Genomic DNA, 6000 nt, shown 5'->3' on the forward strand with positions numbered 1-6000 from the left:
AAGACTGGCTCCCCATTTCAATGTTCAAGGGTAAGGGCTTAGGGCAAGTGACTGGACCAGCGTCTTCTTGGACTCATGTTTAGATGGCATTATTGAAGGTGATGAAATTTAGTATGGGGGTGTCAGCTGAAGGAAGTAGGTTACTGGGGGCACCATGACCCTCTGAACCCTCACTTTATTCCACCTGCCCTGTAAGTGTTCTTCCTCAGTCCAGGCCCACAGCAAGGAAGCCAGCCACCAACTGACACTTCCAAAATCCAGAGGACAGGTTTTTTAAATTGTGGCAAAAACTGACTGACTCAGAAGTATCTGAGGAATGTACCAGAAGGGTTTCCATAGCAGACATGCAAGTTATACCTTTCTGGGACCAGGATGGCAAAACTCCAGAAGGTACCTGAGTCTTCTCCAAGTGAAGCATCAGAAAGACGAGAGGGGAGCTGGATGTAAGGACACCCACACAACTGTTCTGAATAACTAGGCCAGGTATGATGGTCCACGTCTCTAATCCCAGGACTCACAAGGCAGAGGCAGGCAGAGCTCTGTGAATCTGAGGCCAGTCAGGGTTTCATAGTGAGGCCCTGTTTCGGGGGGTGGGGGGGAAGTCTACATTCTAATAAATACACTCTTTTCAAGATGGTCTCACTATACAGCACAGATTGATCTCAAACTCACAGCTCTCTTTCAGACCCTAGGCCTCCATGCATGTACCATCATGCCTGTCCTAAAATGCATTTGTAAAGTGTGCACTGTTTTTAAAATACAGCAAATATGAAATAACTATAGCAACCACCTCTAAAGAACTGCATTACAAGTGTCTTTTCATTTCTATACCACCTTTTTCTAAAATAATGTGCTCTTTCAGGGCCCAGCTAGTGCTCTCTTAATCATACATAAATAAATATATACATGTATATTTTATGTGTTGGAACACTGGGGAAAGTACGTTACTGGCAACACAGAAAAAAAAAAAATCTCAGAAAACAATAAGCAAGAGTGATTCTCCAAGAGTTTAGCTGTCCGATGACTCCATACAGAGTCCGTTCTTCCCAGCTGATGACCTACAGATGCCACTGAGCATCTTTGGGAAGAGTGCAATCTTTGTTTTGCTTTAGTGACTGTGAAAGCACCAGGGCTCTCTGTAGGTTCACCTTGACTGCTGTCCTCCTGGTTTTCCATGAAAGCTGAGTCTTAAGTTCCTCGGGGTTGTTTTTCCTGGACTTGTTTGCTTTTCAGTCAGCGCTGAGGACCAAATGAAGGGCTTTGTGCATGTTGGGCAACTGTCCACCATTGAGCTACTTTCCCAGGTTGGAATAAAAGCTTAAATACTATATCTTTTTATATTGGTACTTTTACTGTTAAAGTTGCACTCTGCTGGGGAATGTAACTCAATGGTAGAAGATAACATAATGGTGGTACATAACATGTCCTGAGGCTGTAAATTCATCCCCATCACTGGGAAAAAATATGTTGTATCATTTTTCCGTAAATTGTGTCAGTAATGTATATGCATATGCCTATGTGTTGGAAAACTTAAAGGAAGAAGCAGAAGAGAGTAAGCAGAACAATCATCTTCTAAAGGCGATGGGCTGGAGACTTCTCAGTGAAGAACACCAGCTATTCTTACAGAGCAATGGGGTTTGATCCAGCATCCGCATGGCAGCTTGCAACTGTCTTTAACAGATCTATGAGATCTGATTCCCTCTGTTGGCCTCCGAGGGCACCAAGTACACCTTGGATGCACTGACATACAAGAGGTCAACCACAGCCAGGCGTGGTGGTGCACACCTTTAATCCCCGCACTCCAGAGGCAGAGGCAGGTGGATCACTGTGAGTTCAAGGCCAAGCTGGTCTAGAAAGCGAGTCCAGCACAGCCAAGGCTACATAGAAAACCCTGTCTCGAAAAGAAAAAATTTTTAAAAAAAGAAAGAAAGAAAAAGAATAGAAAAAAGAGGTCAAACACTTATATATATACAATTTAAAAAGTCATAGTCTTTGTGTATGTGTGTGTGTGCTTGAGAGAGACAGTCTCATCATGTAGCTGTGTTTGTCCTAGAACTTGCTGTGTAGACAAGGCTGGCCTAGAACCCAGAGCTCAGATGAAAGGTGTACACCACCAAGTGATGAACCAGCCTGCCTCCACTTCAGGCTTAAAACCATCTTATAGTAAAGACAAACCTGATTCGTTTCTGTTTATGATTAAATCTCTGTTTCTCAAGGATTAGGCTATGCTTCTTCACCTGTGACCTTAACTACAAACACTCTGCGTGTTCCACAAAACAGTGTTGCCAGGACATTTGATCCCTTTGTGAACCCCGGGATGGTGAACTGTAAAATCTTGGTTTTAGTTGTGGAGTGGGTCAGCCCTAGAACACGCCTTTAATCCAAGAACTTTCTGTTTATTGTAAACAGGTGATTATGGTTTGGCTCAGTCCTAGCACACACCTTTAATCCAAGAGCATTCTATAGACAGGATTAAATAAAGGTAACCCTAGGACGAGAGGCAGAGCAAGTAACCAGCTGACAGGGATTAAAAAGAAAGGAGGGACTTTTGAGAGAAGGATATTTCAGACAGTATGGATAAGAAAAAGGGGGATTTGGCTTTTTGCTTTTAGCTTTTTCCATATGCGATGTGAGCTAAGTAATAAAGGCTTTTTTTCTTCTAGGACATCAGCTAAGTAGAAAGATCAGCGGGGTGCTTTTTCTGCCTCTCTGAGCCAGTAGTTTTCACCCCAGCATCTGGCTCCTGAGTCTTTATTTGTAAAATCAAACAATTGGGCTTTTTTTTTGGGGGGGGGTTGTTTTTGTGTAGTCCTGGCTGTCCTGGAACTTGCTCTGTACACTAGGCTGGTCTCGAACTCACAAAGATCCTCTTGCCTCTGCACCTTACAATCACACCATTGTTTCAGGAGGTTGTTCTGACTAGCTTGCTATGCTTATGTTCCTGTACCACCCTCCAAATCCCTCATTTGGAAAAACAACAAACAAGAAGACCGCTATCTTCCTCACATGCAATGCTGACCTCTTGATCCCAGCCTTAGTGGGAGGCAGCCCATGTACAAGACTACAAAGCTTGCTTTAATTAATTTGGCCATTATGATTTAAGTGGGTAGTCTTTCTCCTCTTTTCTTTGGGATTAACACACTCCCAGTTTCATATAAACTTTTAAAAAGATGAGTGATAGATAGCACTAACCCTTATCTGTAAATTTTGCATTTATATTGTTTCATCCTGTGTACAAAATCATTTTCCTATCAAGACAAACAAATACAAAAAGGACAGCATGCAATTAGAAAATAAACATAGAAAAACAAACAAAAATAAAGATAAAATATTTACATCCATTGTAGTTTCACTGTGTCTGTGGGATTTGATGGAGCGATAGAAGACCTGGCAGCAGCCAGCTAGGAGCAGAAGGTAACCCGGAAACACTGCCAGCAAGTGTTCTACGGTAGAAGTTCTCAAGGAACGGAGAATGGCTGTTACTGGGAAAGGCCTCGTTCTCCCCTCTCCTCGTCCCCTCTTACTTTCCTGGGTTCATCTCCTTAAGACACTTAGAAGATCGCTGTGTTGGATACATCAAATGCCACAACAAAACACAACAGTCCCAGCAGCTTAAGATACCACTAATATTAATATGTCTTCCTTGCTCTGGAGCCCAGAGACCCACTAGTGAATGACAAAGCTGGTTTCTTTTAGCAGAAGAAAAAGCCTCAGACCTTTCTCCAGTCTCTGCCTCCCCCATCACATGGCTTTTCCTGGGCATCTCTCTGTCCTCTCCTCTCCCTGTGTCTGTGTCTTCTTTTCTCAAAGGAAACCAGACTTGTTGGACGAGAGACCCTCAATGAGCTATCATGCCCTCATCTTAGTGAATAGCATATACTGTGTTATTTTTTTTAAAAGGCATACCCCTTTAATCCCAGCACCCGGGAGGCAGAGGCAGGTGGATCGCTGTGAGTTTGAGGCCAACCAAAGCTACACAGAGAAACCCTGCCTCGAGGGAAAAAAAAAAAAAAAAAGCCACCGGGAGGTGGTGGCTCACACCTTTAATCCCAGCACTTGGGAGGCACAGGCTGGCGATTCCCCATGAGTTCGAGGCCAGCCTGGACTACAGAGCAAGTTACAGGACAGCCAAAGCTGTTACACAGAGAAACCCTGTCTCAAAAAACCAAATAATAAAATAAATAAAATAAAAAGGTTGCATCTATAGGACATGACTTTTGGAACCATACTGTTCAGCCCAGTATGGCCACCAAGCAGCACCCTCCTTACCAGATCAAAATACATGCTTAGGAGGGCTGAGGGTATCAAGGCACTGGGCTCAGACCCTGCATGACCCTACATATCTTTGCATACACTATCTACAGTTAGAAAATGTATCTAGCAGAGTAGCAATGCACAAGCTTAAGGGGTATCTTTGCCATTGTTGTGTTTTTGAGATATGCTCTCACCTATCCCAGGCTTTCCTGACTTTGATAGGTAGCCAATTGTCCTTAAACTCCTGACACTCCTATCACTACCTCCTAAGTGCTTAGTCCACAAGCCTGCACTACCACCCTGGACCACATCTTTTGACACACACAAAAAACAGTTTATATCCAGTCAATTTCTCAGAAGAAAGAACAGCCCCTTCAAAATAAAAATTTGAAGATTTGCAGTTCTGTAGTTAGTTTGATCTATATAGACATAGATTTAACTACAATAAAGCAAAACAAAAACAAGCTGGGGGGCCGGGCAGTGCTGGCACACCCCTTTAATCCCAGCACTTGGGTGGCAGAACTCTCTGTGAGTTGGAGGCCAGCCTGGTCTACAGAGTGAGTTCCAGGACAGCCAGGCCTACACAGAGAAACTTTGTTTCAAAAAACTTTAAAAACAAAATGGAAAAAAAAAAAAAAAAAAAAAAAAAACCCAAAACAACAACAACAAAAACAAGCTGGGAATAGAAGGTAGTTGGTAGAATGCTTACTTCAAGTACACAATGTAAAAGTAACTTTTATTCTCCTGTGTCTGGGAGGCTTACTGCCTCCTGCTAACCTAGAACTAGTCTTGGAAACTTCTAGCCTCCAGACAATCTAACCTAGGCCCAGAATATTTTCAGCCTCTGAGACTCACTGCTTAATGAGCTCACCCTTACTTGTTCTGAGCTCTGGGCTGGCTTGTGGAACTCAGCTGTTCTGGCTCAAACTCCTCACCCATCTGAGTTTATTTAATCTGGCTTCTCTCTTGGCCTGGCTTGGCCTCAAGCTAACTCAGCAATCCACGCTAATCTTCTGGGTTCTTCTTATTTTCTGCCACTCAATTAGACATCATTTTCAAACATGATGCTTCCTTCTACAAATTAACTTTACCAGCCGGGCGTGGTGGCGCACGCCTTTAAGCCCAGCACTCGGGAGGCAGAGACAGGCAGATCGCTGTGAGTTCGAGGCCAGCCTGGTCGACAAAGCGAGTCCAGGACGGCCAAGGCTACACAGAGAGACCCTGTCTTGAAGAACAAAAACAAAAGTCAGCTATCCTAACATACTGCAGTACAGGGATATACAAGCTGATTTGTGCTGGGGAATGGAAGGAGGAGAACAGTAGGCTAAGCATCTTTGTTTTCTGTAATTAAACTTGATTTTGTTTTTTTTTTTTTTTTCCTTCACAAGTGCAGAAAACTTTGTATAGTGAAAATACTGCAATTTATAACGTACTATAGTCTCCAGTCTGAAGTGTTGCCATGAGCTTCCAATGATGTGGCATTGCATGATGGCATAGATAGTCAGTCCCAAGTATGTATGCCATATATTCAAAAGCCAGGCTGCAGAGAAACTGCCAGTCAGGGAGCTGTCAGGAATGTCTGGGGCGGGAGGGATGCTTCAGTACTTACAGAGTTCAGTTCCCAATACCCACATCAGGCAGCTCACAACTACCTGTAACTCCAGCTCCAGCGGATCCAATACCCTCTTGGGAACTCTGTAGACATATATACATGTGGCTCTGTACACACATACAGAAATACATATA

The sequence above is a fragment of the Acomys russatus genome, chromosome 10 (assembly GCF_903995435.1).
Source record: "Acomys russatus chromosome 10, mAcoRus1.1, whole genome shotgun sequence".
Lineage (NCBI taxonomy): Eukaryota > Metazoa > Chordata > Mammalia > Rodentia > Muridae > Acomys > Acomys russatus.